At 42.5% G+C, this 21,002-nt stretch overlaps 2 protein-coding genes across 7 annotated transcripts in view; one reads left to right on the plus strand and one right to left on the minus strand.

The window, feature by feature from the left end:
- CLVS1 (clavesin 1) overlaps window positions 1-21,002 on the plus strand; it is a 220,431-nt gene that overhangs the window by 104,532 nt on the left and 94,897 nt on the right. The window lies entirely within an intron of this gene.
- The window catches only part of ASPH (aspartate beta-hydroxylase), a 386,456-nt gene that overhangs the window by 62,958 nt on the left and 302,496 nt on the right, over window positions 1-21,002 (minus strand). The window contains exon 29 of one of the 5 annotated variants that reach the window (XR_007472940.1): window positions 921-1,018. The exons of the other annotated variants lie outside the window; for them this stretch is intronic. The gene's annotated coding sequence lies outside the window, so the exon portion shown is untranslated. The remainder of the gene's footprint in view (window positions 1-920; window positions 1,019-21,002) is intronic. 5 annotated transcript variants of the gene reach the window in all.

The following is a 21,002-nucleotide window of genomic DNA, read 5'->3' on the forward strand; positions in this document are numbered from 1 at the left end:
ATGGGATTGTTTTCTTAATTTCTCTTTCTGATAGTTCATTGTTAGTGTATAGAAATGCAATTGATTTTTGTATATGGAGTTTGTATCCTGCAAATTTACTGAATTCGTTTATTAGTTCTAACAGGTTTTTGGCGGAGTCTTTAATATATATAGTATCATATCATCTGTAAACAGAGCCTCTGTCTCCTCCTACCCTTACCATGGACTTACATGAAAGCCCCATTCCATGTCATGCCCAACGATAGCAGGCAGAAAGTGTCTAGCTGAAAGTGTTTATTGGGCGCCATTTTAAATCTTTGTGAGGTTTAGCAAAGTACCAACAGGCACAGCCTTGATTTGGTCTCTATTTTGAAGTCATTTCTTACACTGAGAATTGTTTGCTAGCGGGAGAGACTGAGAATAGGAAATAATTTTATTTTCCAACTCAACAAATCCTGGGTCTTTCATACTGAAGAGTTCCTTCTTTAGTTCATCTCTCCTTTGACATAATTTATCATACATGACCAAAAAGTGCCAGTTGACACTTTCAACTTTTTGCCATAGTCACAAGTTCCTTCGGTACATTTTCTGTGCTCTACGTTACCCCAGAAAACGGTCTTGCAAATGTTCCATCACCGATAACACAAACTGGCTTTCTCCAGTCTCTAATAGCAGTTTCCTCACTGCTCTTCCAGCCTTTGCTAACAACAGTTTCACTGCCTTTCAGCCTTCACCTGCAACCCAGAACTAAAACCAGTGCCACATGTTTTAAGCTTTTGGTACAGCACAACTCCATTTCCCAGTATCAATCTGGATCTACTGTCTATTATGCATAGCAAACTGTACCAAAATTTAGTGTCTTAAAACAATGATATATTATTTCTCATGATCCTGTGGCTTGACTGTGTAGTTCTTTGCTGGTTTTGCCTGGGTTCACTTACATGCCTGCATCAGCTGTAGGGTCAGCTGTGAATTGGGTTCAGTTGTGACAGCTGGAAAGCTGGGCTTCTGTCTCCAAGCAGTCTTTCATCTTGGGCTTCTATAGTGGTTACAGGGTTCCAAGAGAGAAAGGGCAAAAGTTACAAGGTCTCTTGAGACCTAGACCCTGGAACTTACATGTTACTTCTCCACATTCTATTTGTCAAAGCAAGTCATGTGACCAGCCTGGTTTGAAGAGGTACAGAAAGAGACTCTTATTTCTGGTTGAGGGGTGCAGCCCAGTCACGTTACAAATGGAGCTGTCTCCTGAGATGGGAGGTCTTTGTGACCATTGAATAATGTATCACAGAAGCCAGGTCCTGTTAATTTTTATATTCTTTGCAGCAACAAGCATATCATCTAACATAAATAAGCGCTATAATAGATATTTGTTGAAGTGAAGGAGGAAGAAGAATTTAGATTAGTAATTCCAAATCTGATGTTCTTTTTAAAATAGACTTGGCATTCAGATACTTTCAAAGGCATTTTTTCCCCCCGATGATTTAGAAGGATTGGCCACATAATAAATGTGGCCATAAAAATGCTGATTTTTATTTTTTAATACTTGAAATCCCTAAGAGCATGTTCAGTTCAGTTAACGGATTTTCGGATTTTCGATTTGACAAGTCTCATGAATACAATAGTCAGGCTATCATAAAAAAGTGAGCTAAAGGAGATCTCTTTGTTCCGGAGGCAAGAACAATTCACACACATGAATATATGCCACCATATATGTCTGTGTAGAGGAAACTATTAGATGGAGAGAGCATGAGAAATTCAAAGAGAGCCCTTCAAGGAAGAAATCCAATTTTTTCTCTTTAGTTAAAAAAAGGGGAGTGGGGCAGGACGAAGAAGCATTGTTTCTATATATTGCAATAAATTTCATCTTGAAATAATCAAAGGAACTTTAAATCCCGGCAATTTAAAATATGGTAAAAGTTGAGCATAAACATGTATGTACTAACACCACAGTGTTTCTGTTGCCATGACAATGCTCTATTGTCTAATATCTGAGCCTCGTTTTACGTTTCTGCTTATTAATGGATAGAACAGAAAATTTCCAATCACTTTTAGAATTATTTGTAATATAAATATTTTACCTCTTTAAAGTTAAAACTCTGTATTACCTACTTTCTCAGAGCATTGCATTTAGTTGTTCCTCAAGATTTAAACTGAATTAAAGCACATCGAACTTGTAGTTCCAATTCCAACTATGACTTAAAATGTTTCAACTTTTCTGTATGATTTTATTCCTGTGTGCACACTGGAAAGGAATACTTTTCAGATACTTGTGAAGGCATTTTTCTCTTCCTCATTTTTTAAAAAAATTTATTTTATACAGGAACATAGTTGATTAACAATGTTGTGTTAGTTTCAGGTGTACAGCAAAGTACATGTACATGTATCTATTCTTTTTCAAACTCTTTTCCCCTTTAGGTTATTACAGAATATTGAGCAGAGTTCCCTGTGCTGTACAGTGGTTCTTTGTTGGTTATCTATTTTAAATATAGCAGTGTGTACATGTCAATCCCAAACTCCCAATCTATCTCCTCCCGGCTTCCCTCCTGGTAACCGTAAGTTCATTCTCTAAGTCTGTGGGTCTGTTTCTGTTTTGTAAATAAGTTCATTTGTATAATGTTTTTTAGATTTCGCATGTAAGTGATATCATATGATATTTGCCTTTCTCTGTCTGACTGCCTTCACTTAGGATGATAATCTCCTGGTCCACCCATGTTGCTGCAAATGGCATTATTTTATTTTTTAATGGCTGAGTAATATTCCATTGTGTATATGTACCACATCTTCTTTATCCATTCATCTGTTGATGGACATTTAGGTTGCTTCCATGTCTTGGCTGTTGTAAACAGTGCTGCAATGAACACTGGGGTGCATGTATCCTTTCAAACCATGTTTTTCTCTGGATGTATGCCCAGGAGTGGGATTGCAGGATCACGTGGTAGCTCTATTTTTAGTTTTTGAAGGAACCTCCATACTGTTCTCCATAAAGGCTGCACCAATTTACATTCCCACCAACAGTGTAGGAAGGTTCCCTTTTTTCCACTCCCTCTCCAGCATTTGTTTGTAAATTTTTGATGATGGCCATTCTGACAGGTGTGAGGTGATACCTCATTTTAGCTTTGATTTGCGTTTCTCTAGTAATTAGTGAAGTTGAGCATCTTTTCATGTCCCTCTTGGCCATCTGTATGCCTTCTCTGGAGAAATGTCTATTTAGGTCTTCTGCCCATTTTTTTCTCTTCCTCATATTAAAGGGGTGTCACAACATAGTCAGATCACCTCCACCTAAGTGTCCTTCCCTGCTCCTGGGCCAGGATTAGATTCAGTGGCCTCCCCCCAACCATCATCTTTTATTAGTAGTATAGGATTCTCCTCTAAACACACACGGTGCCAACCCTATCTTAATCTACACAGAGGCAATAATATCCACCATGTGCCTGGCACTATGATTCTAAGAAGGGAAAAAGACAAGTCGCTGTTCTCAAGATACCTGTTGTTTAATTGAGAAAAGAATACTTATGTAAATAACCATAATCTCGGTAATAATAAGAGCAGCCACCATGTTTTGCACACCTGCTCTTTGACAGGTACTTTACATACATTATCTCCATTCTTCCAAAGACATTTCTAATTACACATTCATTACGCCCAGTTTGCAGGTGGGCAAACAGGCTCCGGGAGTTCTGTGAACTTGCCCAGTACCACTGCAGTAGTAAGTAGATGAAGCAGGAATTCTAATTCAAATTCAGTGTCAAAGGCCACGCTCTTTCTGGGTGGCCTTCTAATCCAGGGAATAGTTGGATCGGGACACCCGGCAGAAAATCTTAAAAGTGCCCCAAATGAGGGTACAGGACCTCAGCTAGCAGTGAGGAGGAGAGAAATTATTGTTGTCTTTCCTAATAGGGCCCATTTGTGGCTTATGTGGAGATGGGGCTTGAATTGGAAGGTGAGGGTCGACTTGGACACACACGTTGGTCAGGGTTATCGTGGGCAAGTTAGAGCCGGGTCAGGTGGGCAGGCTGTCCTGTCCCTTCAGCATAAGTTGCCTGTTATCCCCTTCAACCTTGTCCTGGCCAATCTTACTCTTTTCTAAAAATCGCCTTCTTTATCTCCATGCAAGAACTGTCTTTTCTTCCTTCATTCATCAGAAAAATCCATTACTTCCATAAAGCATCTTTCAGACTGCAGATTCCCTGAAGCCTCAGAAGTCCTCCAGCGTGCGAGTTCATTTCTAATCTCACTTAGATGGATTTCTATGGGTCTATCATTTGTGTTTTCATGTTTTCCCACTTATGTGGTTGTCTCTCAGCGGGAGGTAAGTCTTCAGGTAACAAAGATTTGTCGTTGGTTATTAACTCCCCTCCCTCCTCACCCTACACTCTATTTACCCTGAACATTTGCTAACTCAGAGGCATATTATGAGGAATAAGTTAAGGCAATAAAATAAGTGAATGACAAATCCATGAAATCTTTGCAGAATAGTGCACTGTGTCTAAAATGGAATTTTCAATATTATGTCTGCAAGTTGGACCTGTACATTCTTTTCCTTTTATTTCTTTCTATTCTAAAAAATTTTGGGTTCCTCCCTTTTGATGCTTTTATATTTTCTCTTCATTTTTTCTCAATCATTTTCCCCCAGTATTTCCTTCTAATTATCTTTTTTTAATTTAATTTTGATTTTATGAAAGTAATAATGTAATCTTCTTTTTCAATTTAATTTTGATTTTATCAAAAGCCAAATTATAATAGCTTTTGAACAGTAGACAGCATCTCCTTACTTCTCATTATCTCTATCTCTAACTCCCTTGTACAGAGGCAAATGTTTTCAATTATTTTGACTGTATCTTCTAGTATTTACTTGCAAATTTTGAAGTGACACGCATAAATTGCTATTTGTTTATCATTTTGGTTTAAGTTACTATTTAGTGATTCTGCTAAGAGAATTTAGTGATTCTGCTAAGAGAGTTTAACCCCAACTTGCACATCATTCTCCCCTCTTCCCAACTTCTTAAAATCGTGAAAACACAATTTGGGACTAAATCAGTACTTAGTGTTTACATTTTTATAACTATATATAAATCATATTCATAGCTGACCACATTAAAAAATGATATTTTAAATGTTTTTTAACAGTAAAAAACTATGATGACATTTCCTTCCTTATACAACATTTTGTTATCCCTTACGTTAGTAATTTCTTTTATAAGAGATTACTTGATGTTCTGTGCATCCAGCACTGCCCTTTGCCCTTGGCCATGAACCTTAGACTCTGGCTTTCCTCCATCCTCGCCCCTCTATGTCATGGGATCCCCTGGCCAAGGGAGCCAAGGGGACAGGGACATGTCCACCTGGACGCTGTGCCCCTCTGCCCTCCTAAATCTGGCTTCTGAACCCCTGGACTCCAGAATTCCCTGCCCAGATGGTCCCACGTGCCCTTTCAGGTCCTCCTTGCAAAGGCAGATGTTCTCACTGTGTGCACACTCCAAGGCCAAGGGCTGATGGAGGCGCAGGTGTGTAGCATCCACAGGTGTGTGCAAGACCCCCTCATGGTAAAGGAAGGGGCTGGGCCTTTTTCATTTACTCAGTTGAACACTCCATGAGCCCTTCAATATGAAAATTCATGTGCTTAAGTCCAGGGAAACTTTCTTATTTTATTATCACTTTTAATTGTTAAATCCCCTTCTCCTTTTTCTCTAATTTTTATTTTTGTAACTCCTGTTATGTGAATGGTTGATTTACAGGAGTTAACGTCTAACTTTTTTACTCTTTTCTTCCACTTTCTAAATTTGTTTTTTGTTGCTTTATTTTATTTTTTTAAGACTTTATTGATGTGACTTTCTTACCCTTCTCTGCATTTTTCACACATGATATCACACCTTTCCTTGCTAAGAGTACTCTTGGTTGTGTTGTTAACAATATCTTACTCTTTTCCCCCACAGATGCAATATTTTCATCTCTCCGGTAATATTAATTATAATCCTCCTTCTTGCATATGCTCACCTTCTCTAAGTTAATTTGTTTCCTTACTTGTCCTTGATCCTTGGCTAAGTCATTTTTAAGAGTGGAGGCACTGAACACCTGCTGGGAAGTTCAGCCTGCATGGGAGGGCCCTGTGAGCTCCACGGTGGCATGACAAGGTAGTCAGCTGTCTTTTTCCATGGAGGCCTCCCAATTGTCAGTATCTGTAGGTCTTTTTTCCTGCCCGGTTCAGCATCCCCAGAGAGAAGTCCTCCCAATCTCCTGATCAGGGGTGAGGGCGGTGCCAGCTCTCTGGGAGCTGGGTGTGGGGACGGAGGACAAGTGCTTCTGCAGTTTCAGAAACAGACTTTCAGTGAACCCCCTGCTTGGCCCGTGGCCCAGCCCCAGCTGCACATAGCATCCGGGAGCCTCTCTGTTCCAACTTCCAAAGGGTAAACTGTCCTTTTGCTGAGTGGGATCTAGTATCTAACTGCTCCTTTAAACACGTTCCACGAACTCCCCTGGTTTGAGCCACCTGCCCCATCCTTCAGAGGAGACTATCTCCTGAGCATTTCCAGGAGCTCATGGTGCAAAATCGACTTGCTTCTCGCTGACTTCCTTCCTCTGGTCTGTTACGTCAGCAGCCACTTGTCCATCTGCTTCCCAGCTTCCAAAATTTGATAATATCTCTCATCTGCCATCATCTCTCCATATGTTCTCTTTGTTCCCAAGGTTTACTCATTTTTTAAAAATTCTTTTACTCTTATGTAAATAGGTCTTAAGTGGAGAAGAAATAAAATCATATGCTCAATCTGCCATGTTTAACTGGAAGCTGTAAGAGGTTTCTTTCATTTTGTTCATATATTTTCTTTTTACTTTCCTGCAAGGATATTACAATGTTAACATTTAAAATACCTAAGAGTTTTTTAGTCTATGCATTTTTTTTTTTTTTTTTTGCGGTACGCGGGCCTCTCACTGTTGTGGCCTCTCCCGTTGCGGAGCACAGGCTCCGGACGCGCAGGCTCAGTGGCCATGGCTCACGGGCCCAGCCGCTCCGCGGCATGTGGGATCCTCCCGGACCGGGGCACGAACCCACGTCCCCTGCATCGGCTGGCGGACTCTCAACCACTGCGCCACCAGGGAAGCTCCCAGTCCATGCATTTTTATATGCATTTACTGATTATGTTTTTTATTACACTGCTTAGGAAGCAAAAAAGTTTTGAAATACCCTTTGAATTAGGGCAAGAAGAAAGATATGGCAAAGTTTGAAAGTTTAATAAGGTGCATATCCAGTGACAAATAGGTAAAGCATCATAGTAGGAAGTAATTATAATCGGAAAACTCCTTGAGAAATTAAAGCCCAATCATCTAGTTGTGATACTTGACAGAGTCCTGTAGAGATCCCAAAGGTACTGACTTAACAGTACTTGACTAACTGGAGCTTGCAAGAAAAATAAAACGAAGGAAACCTTAGGATTAATTATTCATCAGAAACCTTAAGTTTCAAAACTAGCAAAAGCAACAACAGCTTAAAACGTTTACCAAGTGCTTACTGTGTGAGAATAAATATACGGTCAAATAAAAAACAAATCTGGACTTAGTAAAGAGAGACTTCACTCAGAAAAGATTACTGCAAAGGGAGGAAATAATTTTTTTTACAATTCAGGATTTAAATAAGTTTAAGTTATTTAAGTTACTTGTTTTAAACTGCACAACGCTGAAGCCAGTCTAAAAACAGATTTAGACACAACCCACTGCAAGGTAACTCAATGAGTTGCTTTTTAGTTTAAAAAATTTTTTTAAACAGAAAAAAGAAAACCCAGCAGATCACCATGTACACCATGCAGCCACCCTGCCCAGCATGTGGAAGCCATGGGAGAAGGTAGCAAGAGGAACTGGGACGGACGGCAAGAACCTGCAGAAGGAGCTTCTGCACACAGATGACGCGCAGTGTAGAAACATCCTAAGTTCCCTTGGGTCCCCCTATTGTAGCAGGGGAAGGGAGACCACTCTGCACCGAAACTATCACAACATTGTTAACCAACTATACTCCAGTACAAAATAAAAAGTTAAAAAAAAAATAAAACCACACTTTAATAATAATAATAATAAAAGCAATAGGGAGACTACTCTGAACATAAGATCTGCGAGTATCTCACGGGTTAAGCAGAAAGAGTTTTCTGGGGAGGAATAAACAAGGCTAGAAAGATCTGGATGTGGGAAATGGGATGAAAGGATGGCCAGATGGAGAGGAAATCAGAGAACGTATTATCCTGAGACCAGGTGAGGAGGAACCAACCTTCAGGGTCCAGGGAAAGGAGAGAATCTTAACCAAATTTGGTTAACAAGCATTCTGCTCCTTTGATCAGTGGGGACCGGCAGTTCAGCTAATCATTTATGAGGCAATGAATGGGGAGCTGGGGAGTCTGCGCCTGTCACAGGTCAACAAAGGAGGGAGCGTCTGTGTGAGTCTGATCTAAGTCATGCGGGCAGGGTGCTTCTTTGCAGTCAGTGCTTTTTTTCCTGGAGCACAAAGGGTGGGGAGATTGCTTAACCTCTGCTGTTTCCCAGGATCACAGAAATTGGATAAATTTCAACATCGTCAATATAAATGAGCAAGATGGCTACCCCTGAAAAATTAAGTGGCTAATGAAGGGGATACCTGAGTAAAGTAATTCCATAAAGTGTAGTAAGTGCTGTCTGTCATAAATAAGTATGTTGGTTGCCATGGCAATGCAAAGGAGAGGCACCTCACGTGTGGGGAGGGGGAAGGGCAGACAGCGATGGCTATGCGGGATCTTAGTGAATGACCAGGATCTATCCAGGTGGAGAGAAGGGCATCAGCTCTGAACCAGGAAATATCGCTTATGTCCAAGTGGACTAGGAAAAGTCGTCTTTTCTGGCTGATGAGAGATTCTTCTCCTCCTTAGGAGATCAAATAATAACAAAACAGAAGTCTATCACTCACAGACGGAAATGTGAGTCTCAAGTTGGATTAAAGCCCGGAAATTCTCAAGGATGAATGTATGGTGAGACTTTATACTCTGAAGGGAAGCTTGAGTGGTGTCCCAGCAACTGCTGGAAGCAGCTCTGGGTCTGGCTGTGGGTCCCCGACCCAAGCTGACAGCTCAGAGTGGGAAAGAGGGTCCAGCAGGTGTGGAGAAGCCCCAGCCCACCCGCTTGTATTCCTCACTGAAATTGTTAAGCCAGTTTTCTTCAGAGTAGGAGTCTATTTGTAAATATGTAGTAAAAACCTAGGTAACACGTATAAATTATCTAGAGTTTATTTTACAGTGTAAGGCTTTGGTTGTCTCTCAGCATCAAACTTCACATTCTAAAACGTGTCAAACTTCTGCTTTACTCTTTTTGAAAAAGAGACTGCAGCAAAAGCAGATTTTTTTCTCTTTTGCCCCAAACACAGAGTAGAGCCTTTAGGGGATCAGATATCCAAGCATCCTGGGATGGCACGCCTTTCCCTGGAGGGAACTCACCCAGCAGGCACACCAAGTGTGGTGGATAAAGGGACTCTGACTCTTTAAGGGGTCAGAGGCCAGGGTCAGGGCACAGATGGATGCTGTCTGAAAGGAGAGGTACAGCCCCTCGGATAGGATCAGTGAGGAATACAAGGAAGGAAGGAAGGAAGGAAGGAAGGGAGGGAGGAAGGAAGGAAGGAAGGAAGGGAGGAAGGAAGGGAGGGAGGAAGGGGGGAAGGAAGGGGGGAAGGGGGAAGAAAGAAAGAGAGAAAGAAAGGAAGGAAGGAAGAAAGGGAGAAGGGAAGAAAGGAAGGAAGAAAGAAAGAAAGAAAGAGAGAGGGAGGGAGGGAGGAATAAAGAATAGGAACTCTCCTAATTTTCTGGAAGTGCTGGGTACATTTCTAATTGGATGAATTTCAGTATCGTATTGTTGAAAGCAAATAGAAATTTTGTTTCTGAATAATCTCTCTTTTTTAATAGCTTCAATAATTTTTAAACTCTGGGGTAGCATATTTTCAGGTTGGCAGTTTTGGGGATGGGAAGACACTTCGTAGGTCCTGGGTTTTGCTTTGTTCTGCTTTATAACCAGGTGTCCGTTCTGTCAGCTCAGCGCAAACATCACAGGCAGGAGAGAGGCGCTGAAGATACTGGCCTTCTCTTAAAGGTATTGTGGATACAAACACACACCTTTAAAGTGCACTGAGAAGAATAAGTTAGGCCTAGCGGGTAAACAATAGAAAACATTTCCTCTTCGGCTTGTTGATGGTATTGGCGTTTTTCATTCTAGCCACTACAGTAGAATGAATTCTATTCCACACATTGAGAAGTCCATCATTCTGTTTAGAGGGAAAGGGGTCTGCAAATTGTGCTGGAACTAAAACTGGATGGAGGCGTGAAGCTGTTAAAGATAATAGACCTGTGTTAAAGCCCACAAATGAATGGAGGGCCCTCTGGCCCGCTGCCCCGCTCTCTTTGTGCTCTGGGGGCCATTTTCCGTACATACAATGTGTTCACAGCTGGCTGTCTGGTCTCTTTTGGGGCCTTCGTGAATATGCATGTCCCGAATCATAGGCCTGGCCCGCAGGCTGGGAACTCCCACCCATGCCTGTATCCTCCAGCATCTCTCAGGAGGGTCCCTCATCAATCCTGCACCCACCATCTGGTATCGCTGGGCGGCCAGCTCTCCAGGCGCCGCGTGCCTCCGTGAATTACAACCCGGGAGGATTTGTGTTGAGCGTCACTCAGATGAACTTTCCCCTGGGGTTGAGAATTGTGTTTCAGACAAAAACGTATACACGGGAGACAGTCTGGCAGTATGTTCCACCTTTTAAGGCTGGAGGCGAAAGCCAAGGTTGTACCAGCAGGTTGGGATAAAGCTACCAGAATCTAACTGATGGCTTTGAAGGGCATTTGAAGAAGACTTGGGTGTGAACACTCCTGAGTGAAAACAGCTGCTGTTTCCTCATTCATACCCAGACAGTACGGTATGAATGGATGCTGAACTCACTGCCGTTTCCTGGAGGGCTTTTAATGCTTAGCATCTGAAGAATGGCGGATTCAAAGAGTCATGAAAATGTGTTAGTTGGCTTTCCAGCGGAAAGCGATAGAATTTCTAACCTTCAGTTACCCAACTCCGAAAACCCCAGATTCCTGAGAGGTGTTTGCAGGGATAGTGCCAGGTGGTGGTTTGCCCCAGATCTCTCTGTTCGCTCCAGTGTGAACTGGGCTGCACCTGCTCGTCTCTCCTTGCAGCGTCCAGCGGACTCCCCTTATTAGCACCCTCCCCCTCATACCCACGTCTCATCCTGGCTCCACTGTGCCCCTTGCAGAGGGGGAAGAACTCTCCTCCCCAACCAGAGGGGAGCTCAGGGCCCTTCTAATTGCATCACTGGGCTGGTGGGAGGAGAGAGAAAAGAGAGCAGAGCAGAGCCCTGCCGAGAGGAGAGGGCTCTGCCTTGGACTCAGCAGGGAGAGAGGTCTTAGCTCCTCTGTGACTTGGCCAGTGAAGTTTGATGTTGGCATGTACTGCCAATTCCCACCCTACACAAAGCTCCCTGAGCTACCTGTCTGCCTTGCTTGGCATCCTGTTCACCACTGCATTTCTCACACGAGATCTACTGCTTGGTTATCTTCTTGGTCTCTCCCTGAATGGTAAAAGCTTGGAAACCAAAGCTGTGCTGCCCTCACTTCTGTTGCCCCTGCGTCTGGCACACTGCAAGGCACACAGAATTCAGTTACCCTCTGCTAAACAAATGAGTGATATTTTGCACATCTTTTCAAAGTTAATTCTGTCACCAAAATCCTATGAATTTGGCACTCTCATTTTGATTATACAGACAAGGAACTTGAGTCACAAAGAAATTAATAAACAGTAACAAACTTGGCCAAGTCAAGCTGGTAAGTTCAGATGCAACATTCATACCCTACTGTCTGGCTCCAGAGCTCCCACCCTTAACCACTATGGCCACAAGTGGACCATCCCGAATACAGTGCAAGACTGATCTCTCTTTAATTCAGTAGGACCAGATGGGGCACGGTGCTCGGCACACTGCAGTAGGATTAGACTCCATCTCCAGGAAATGGAGCTGCCTAGCTCTGCCGGATCACCTCTGTCTCCTCTATGACCCCAGAGCGATCTGCTCAACCCCCTGCCCCCAATTCTGGCATCTTGCAGTACAGACTGGAGTATGTGCAAGCTGACCTTCTATCTCAGCTGTTCTAGAATTGAGCATCGGGCCATAGACATGGGTGCTCCATAAATGAATGAATAGCCAATAGGATCTGAGACACTCTTCCCCTTGTTGAAGGAACCAGCTCTCATTTTTTCCTTGGTTCCAATATTTGCCTTGACTTTTTAGCTATAAGACATACTTCTTTGGTAAGTATTCATTTTTTCCTCTTGCTTATTACATTGAGGTTTTGCAAAAGGCATACCATTTGGGGTCTGAACTACCTAAGAAAAAGTGCTATCCCAGAGAGAGTGAAAAAGTACCATATGGAACGGATATGGAAAATTACATCCGTGTGACCCACTGTTACCAAAGGCAAATGTGTGTTTTGTTGGCTCAGAGCAGCTCATCTGCTGCTGTGTAGAATCTCTTTCGTGGTAGTTTTCTAAACTATCATATTGAAGGTTTTTAATAAAAACAAATCCCTTTATTAACCTATATTAAAGAGTACATTGCTACAGAAGAGCAATGCACCTGCCAACATATCCATGAGAGCCAAGATGAAGCAAGTTCAACTTTGTTTCTCATGACCATGTGACCTGCACCCTTATCAACCACATTTTCCTCTATTATAGTTCTTGTAATTGTATTTTTTCCATTACTGACAATTACCTTTATGAAAATTACTTATAAAATCCCATTTGCATTTTAATTTTTATTCTCAAAGCAAGGACTAGGCTGACATTGCATTGTTCACAACCCTCATATGAGTGCCCCATACTAGATGCTTTCACAGGCTGAGGGTCGCTCAGAAAGATCACACAGCACGTGGGCCACCCTTTTCTAAAAGCAAGGGGTGCTCAGGGTTCAGAAGCAATGTGTATAGTCCTGGGTGAGAAGGAAACTCTTCATTACGTTTGGAGGACTGGATGTCCTCTAGAATATTGTGCCAGCTTTTTTCTCTCTTCCCTGTTAGCTGCTTCTGGGTGTGTGTCTGGCTTGATGGCATCTGCAGATATTTTTCAGCTGTTACAGGAAAAGAACAGGTCTTTCAAAGGCCCAGGCTTGACTAAAACAGAATGGAAGTAGAAAATGGGAAAAGGAGGAAAAGAAGAGAGATAGAAGGAAAGGAAGAGGTAGAGAAGAAGAAAAGTGAGTGAAGAGCCTTGTTCCTGAGCTGGGGAGGGCTGTGGATGGTGACAGCAGGTGCTGGAGAATTTGGATATAGAGGCTGGCAGGGTCACCGGGGGCAGGGCTGGGGAGGGTCCTGAGCTTGGGCTGTAGGGCAGGTATTTCAGGAAACTCAGCCCAAATCAGCTCAAGAGTGACTGACTCCACTGCCCTAAACCCATATCCATTCTTGGTTATTTTAGACAATGAAGAGAGAGCACACTTAACTCTGTGGTGATACACTTCATAAAAAAGCACACTGGTCCAATGGCTTAGGGTAAAATTGTGTCCATCAAATCTTAAGGAACATTTATTTAAAAATGAAAGAACTTCCAATGTACCTGCATAGGGCATTTTGCTGAAGTTATGGAATAACTTATGGAAGTTAAGTATGGAATGGAACTCAGTCTGTGCTTCTTAACTCAGGCTACCTGGGACCTGCCCCCAGATGATTATATCAGAATCTCTGGGCATGCGGCAAGGCCATCAGTATTTTGGACAAACTCCGCAGCGGTGAAGCCAGGGCTGAAACCACTGCCATAAGCAGTCTCCGCATGGACATGTAGAGGACACAGATGAGCAAACAAAACAGAGAAAAGTCAAGGATGGGAGCCTTTCAGAGGCCCTTAAAGCCTGTGTCAGTATGCCTGTGCTCACCAAGATATAACAGGGCTCCTACCAAACACTAATGATAACCTTTTATATGCCTCTAATTAGAAAAAAGGCAGCATACAATTAATGTCCATTTATCATCGCTTTCTCACTAGCAAACCTTCAAGATTTTGCTCCCCTGAGGTTTCCTTGTAAACCGGGAAGCAGGTATTTCTCCCAGGTAATTTATTCATGTGACAGACCCTGAGTTCCTGCCCCGAGCAAGCCACAGTGTTATGAGCGTGACAGATGGAAGTCCTGTGCTCACGGGGCTTCTGCTCTAATGGTAGAAACGGCTGTGAGACAGTTTATCACACGAATAATGCCCCATGTAATTTTTTAAGCACAAGTGTGATAGTTGTTCAGGAGAGAAGAACGGGATTCTAAGGAATGGAAAGCAAGGGCCCCTGATCTGCTCTGGGGCAGAGATTTGAGAGGAGATCTGAAAGGGCCAAGGTTAGCATCCCATATCAACAGCGGAGTCTGTGCAGATGTCCTCAGGTGGTAAAAGGCATAGTATATTCAGGGAACTTAAGAAGGCCAGTCAGCGGGAGGCTTACAGCTTGGGTGGAGAGTGGTACTCACTCCTATAATTGTGCTTTCTTCTCTTGTTAAATGTATGCACCCTTGGCGTTGCTGCACAACTAATTCCAAGGGGGCACAGGTCACAAAAGGGGGCTGCAGCAGCACCAAGAATGAGCCCCAACTTACACGCACTGATGTGGAGCAGGGCTGAGACAAAGCCACGCGGAGGCTGGTAGGTCATCCTGAGACACAGCAGGAGGCGGCCGTTGAGAGTTTGAAGGAAAGGATCGGTAGAATAAGGTTTGTCTCTTAAAACATTTCCTCTGCCCGTTGGGCTGAGAATGGATTAGAGGGTGGTAAGAGTGAAAGCAGCAGAGGCCAGTCCCAAGGCTATTTCCTGCAGAGATGAAGGTGACTGGAGGAGCAAGGTGGTGGTGGAGATAAGGTGACCTGGACAGACTGCCAAGTTACTAGGACGTGAAATCAACAGGGTTCTGTGACTGCCTGGGAATTAGTGAGAGGAAGGGGAGAAGGCTGGGGTCAAGGATGCGTCTCAGATTTCTGCATGTGAACCTGTGTCTGGGATAGTGCCTGAGATAGGAAGGAATACAAAGACGGAATGGGTTGTCGTATGGTTCAGAACACACGCCAGGAAGTTTTTTGTTCTTTCTGTTTGATCCCCCATCTGAGTGCTCAGAACCTTCTTGATCTGCCACTTGGAGTCAGTAAAAAAACAATTTGAAATGATTTGCAATTCTGGTGTACTTGATTCCAAACTCCCAAATGTTTCTCGTTTGAAAATTCCAAAGAGAAAAAAATATGAATACAGAATTAGCCTCCATACATTAAAGTTTCACAGGGCAGGAATCACCAGGTGGTGAAGGATCAGTCTGGGTAGTTACATCAAGCACTTCCTGGCCTTCTAGCACTTTCCAAACACAACACAGGTGTGCACTACACTGCCTGCGGGTTTTTTTTTTTTTTTTTTGAGGTACGCGGGCCTCTCACTGTTGTGGCCTCTCCTGTTGCGGAGCACAGGCTCCGGACGCGCAGGCTCAGCGGCCATGGCTCACGGGCCCAGCCACTCCGTGGCATGTGGGATCTTCCCAGACCAGGGCACGAACCCGCGTCCCCTGCATCGGCAGGTGGACTCTCAACCACTGCGCCACCAGGGAAGCCCACTGCCTGTGTTTTTTAAGCCCCATCCAAATAATCCCTGAACTGTATCATTGAGGCACCTGGTCTCTTTGCCATGCAAGAAATGTAAGAAAGGTTTAATTTTGCCTGCTGCATAGATTAATAAGTCTGTGAGGGTATTCAATGAACTAAAACACATAAACTGTGGCTCCTCTCTACTCACCCTCTTCCTCAGTGTTTTTGACCATGGAAGACAATCGGGGGTCCCACGTGGGTCATTGCTCACTTCATTTACCAGAGTTCTAGTTAGCACCTTGCACTCGGTGCGTTTCCTTCGCTTCTTCTATTTCCCAAGTGAGCTATTTCTCTTGCAAGCCTGTGTCCGTGGCATTATCTGATGTTGTACTGGAACATACTTTTCTCCTTATTGTAAAGCACGGCGATAATGCATTGCAAGAGGGAACCATTTCAATGAACCATTAGAAGACTTTTGGTTCCTAAAGTCTTTATTACTCTGAAGATAAGCTAATGGTGTAATCTACCATCTTGTTTAAAGTACGCACACATTCAAACAATCGTCAACCCCCAGACAGCTTAGAAAATGCATATTCTTCTCCTCCCCCTCATATCATTATGTTTTTGTTTATATGAATTGAAATCAAAGGTAAAGCAAAAATGAGCAAAGCAATTACCATGTTTAGCAAAGGAAATGAAGCTGCGGGGAAGCCTTTAGTTAACTGTGTGATTCCCAGTCACCCACATGGCTGTGATGGTAGCAGAGTTACAGGGGCATCTGGCCTTTTCTTATGAAGGCTTCCTCACTTCTCTCTGCTTGTGCAGCTGAACAGAGATGGTGTGCTGCTTGCCTGGTGGGCTGCCGTGGTGGGCTGATGGAGATTTCTAGAAAAGTTTGGGATGCATGAGGAAGTTGGTAGGGAATAAATGCATGTCCTCATCTGTCCCAGAAAGATGTAACTGGCACCATGGCTTGTCCTAGTAAGTCACGTTATGGGGTATATGCTGAACCTCGTCCTTCCTCTGTACTTGCTCAGGTCTGGACTCCTCCAAGGAATCCCACATTGTCAGGGCATCCCAGGAAGGTCTAAATCAAATAGGGTCTTCTCCGTGAGGCCTTCACCCCATATCGAACAATCTCCCTCCCCCATACAGGGCTGTAAGTGAGCTACCCTGGGCTCAGAAGGAGGTTCTGGGGCTGTGGGGTGTTCTCAGGCTGCTTTAGCTCCAGTCCAAGTGTTGCTCACACAGATGTTTACGGAATGACTTCTTGATGCCAGGCACTGCTCCAGGCTCTGAGGATACAGCAGTGAGCAAAATGCATGGAGATGCTACCCTCGTAGAGCTTCTATTTTAGGGGCTACCTAACCATGAGGTTCTGACAAATACTCAGCGCTGAGGCTCTGGCTTTCCTGAGTAGGGGAGGCAGGAGTGGCCAAGAGCCAGGCTGAGCCCTTTCATGGAAACCCATCATCTGGGCAGAGCTAGTGTGTCTGGAAACGATGCCACTCTGAGAGCAAGGCCTGACACTTTTCACTGTGTTTTCCTTTGATACACAAAAGAAAACTCCGGGTTACAGAGAAAGACGGATGCATACAAAGGCACCAAACATAACTTCAGATTAAGAACCACTGCTCTGGGAAGAAAAAGCCTTAAAAACCAGTCTCTTCTGACTTCTCTTCCAGACAAAATGATATAGATGGGCTTCTCTTTGCTCCTCTACACTAACCATAGCTATAATCCCTGGAAATAGCACGGAAGACAACCAGACAACCTTGCTGGAAGGTGGCAAGGAGAAGGTAAACTGGTTTAAGACCCCAGGACTGGAAAATAGCATAGCCCTGGGTTATCTTACATCCTTACCCATGGAAGAAAGTGACCCAGGGTCAATGTTTCCTGGCATCCAACTTAGCAACAGAAGGCAGCCCAGGTGGCCTCATTCCTCCCCCTGGGATCTAACAATACTCTCTCCAGTGACATAAGGTGAGCTGTGCATCATGAAAAAATAGAAAGTCTCAGCAAAAGAATAGAAGTTATAAAAAAGAACCAAGTGGAAATTATGGAACTGAAAAATATGATAAAAGAAAATTTAAAAACTTTGCTGGATAGTCTCAATAGTAGAATGGAGAAAAAGGATAGAGTCAGTGAACTTGAGGACAGATAAATAGAATTTAGCCAATCTCAACAGATAGAAGATAGACTGAAAAAAACTGAACAGAGACTCAGGGATCTGGGGGACAATATCATAAAATCATATATTTGTATGAGTGGAGCTCCAGAGGGAGAGAAGAGAGTGGTCTGAAAGAGTACTTGAAGAACGATGACTGAAAACTTCCTAAATTTGGTGGAAAATACAAACCTGCAGATCCAATAAGATAAATGAATTTCAAACAGAATAAAACAAATTAAGACACATCATTATAAAATATTTGGAAACTAAAGACAAAGAAAAAATCTTGAAAGCAGCCAGAGACCCATTACATATACAGGGACACTACTTCAAGTGACAGTGGGTTTTTCACCTGACCATGGCAGCAGAAGGAGGAAGCATGGCATTTTCCCACTGCTGAAATAAGACAAAAACAGAAAGACAACTAGAAAATCTTCAAAAGCATGGAAATTAAACAGCACACTTCTAAATAACCTATGGGTCAAAGAGGAAGTCTGAAAGGAAATTTTTAAAAGTATATACAATTAAATGAAAACGAAAAGACAACGCATCCACCTATGTGGAATGCAGAGAAAACAGTGCTGAGAGGGTTAACTTATAGCATGAGATGCTGCCATTAGACATGAGGAAAGAGCTCAACTCATAAACCTAAACCTCAGCCTTAAGAAACTAGAACAGAGAAGAATGAACTAAACCCGAAGCAGTCAGAAAAAGGTAATAATAAAGAATGGAAATCCTTGAACTTGAAAGTAGGAAAATAAAGAGAAAATCAATGCAAAACGTTGCCTCTTCCAAAAAAATCAATAAAAATTATAAACCTCTAGCAAGACTGACAAAAATTTTGAAAAGAGAAGACACAAATCATCAATATCAGGAATGAAATGGTGATATCACTACAGATCCTACAGCCTTAAAAAAGGAACTAAAGGACTACTATGAACAACTTTATTCTCATAAATTCAACAACTCAGAAAAAATGGAGCAATTCCTCCAAAACTACAAAGTAACACAACTCAATCAATATGAAACAGATAATCTGAATAGCCCCATAACCTTTAAAGTAATTGAATTCGTAATTAAAATTCTCCTGAAAAAGAGTCCTCCAGGTCCAGATGGTTCCACTGGAGAATTTTACCCAACATTTAAAGAATAATTAACACCAAGTTTACATAATCTCTTCCAGAAAAAAGAAAAGGAGGAACCATTTCCCAATTCATTTTATGACGCCAATATTACCCTGATGCAAAACCAGATCAAGGACTTCCCTGGTGGCACAGCGGTTAAGAATACACCTGCCAATGCAGGGAACACGGGTTCTATCCCTGGTCTGGGAAGATCCCACATGCCGCAGAGCAACTAAGCATGTGCGCCACAACTACTGAGCCTGCGCTCTAGAGCCCGCAAGCCACAACTACTGAGCCCGTGTGCTGCAACTACTGAAGCCCGCGCGCCTAGAGCCTGTGCTCCGCATCAAGAGAAGCCACCACAATGAGAAGCCCGCGCACCGCAACGAAGATTAGCCCCCGCTTGCCGCAACTAGAGAAAGCCCGCACAGCAGTGAAGACCCAGTGCCCCCCAAAATACATATAAATATAAATAAATTAATTTTAAAAAAACAGACCAAGACAGTAGAGAAAAGGAAAACTATAGATTAATACCTTTCACGAATTTAGAATCAAAAATCATCAAAAAGTTTATCAAACTGAATCCCATGATATATAGAATTATACACAATGACTAAGCAGGATTTATTCCAAATATACAAGGCTAGTTCAGCAATCAAAATTCAATCAGCACAATTCACCACATCAACAAGGTGAAGAAGAAAAATCCTACTATTATATCAACTGACACAGAAAAAGCTTTGACAAAATTCAGTACTCATTTATGATTATTTTAGTCTAACGAAAACTCAGCAATTTAGGAACAAAGGGGAATTACTTCAACTTGGTAAAGAGCATCTACAGAAAACCTACAGCTAACATTATACTTAAGGGTAAAAGACTGAATGCTGTCCCCCTAAGATAGGAAATAAGGCAACAATGTCCACTCTCACCACTTTTATTTAATATAGTATTGGAAGTTCTTAGCCACTAAATAAGAGATAGGAGCTAACACTACACACCTATCAGAATGGCTAAAATAAAAACAGTGACAACATCAAATACTGGGAAGAATGAAGAGAAACTGACTCATCAATATTGCCAGTGGGAACCTAAAACAGCAGAGCATTTCTGGAAAACAGTTTGACAGTTCTTTGTAAAAAACTATGCTTGGTGCTTTGTGACCACCTGGAGGGGTGGGATAGGGAGGGTGGGAGGGAGGGAGACGCAAGAGGGAAGAGATATGGGAACATATGTATATGGTTAACTGATTCACTTTGTTATAAAGTAGAAACTCACACACCATTGTAAAGCAATTATACCCCAATAAAGATGTTAAAAAAAAAACAAAAAAAAACTATGCATGCAATTACCAGACAACCCAGAAATTAGACTCATGGGCATTAGTCTCAGAGAAATAAAACTGATATTCACATAAAAGCGTATACACAAATGCTTAGAGCAGCTTTATCTGTAATAGCCAAAAACTAGAATCAGCTCAGTTATCCTTCAAAAGGTTTAACAAACGGTGGCAAATCTATACCATTGAATATTACTCAGAAATAAAAGGAATAAGCTATAAATGCAGCCACTTGGATGAAACTCTAGGTAATTATGCTGAATGAAAAAAGATAGTCCCCAAAGGTTATATACCATAATGTTCCATTTATTATAATACTTTTGAAGTGACAAAATTTTAGAAACAAAGGACAAGTTTAATGGTTGCCATGGTTTAGGGAGGAATGACAAGGGCAGCATGTAGGGCCCTTGTTGTGATGGGTCTGTTCAGCATCTTGACTGGGATGATGAACGCACCAACCTGATAAAACTGCACAGAACTAAATGCACATATATAGACACACACAAATGACTAAAACGGCATTGAGTCTACAGTTATCTCAACTGAAAAAATATTCACTTCCTCCCTCTTCTTCATAAATATAAAGTTGTTCCCACCCCCTCAATACCAGTAAGTCCATCTTGGCACCAGTTTCTGCTGAGCTTCCATGTAGTGTTTGACTCTTTCTCAGTAAGAGCACTTGCGGCACCCATCAGTAGGTCAGAATCAGCAATGAATTCAAGCCTATTGGCACATCATCCTACAAAATAGTCTCTCCAGGAATATCTAACCGGAATCTCACCAAGCCTGTGGACCTCT

This window comes from Orcinus orca, chromosome 17 (assembly GCF_937001465.1).
Source record: "Orcinus orca chromosome 17, mOrcOrc1.1, whole genome shotgun sequence".
Classification (NCBI taxonomy): domain Eukaryota; kingdom Metazoa; phylum Chordata; class Mammalia; order Artiodactyla; family Delphinidae; genus Orcinus; species Orcinus orca.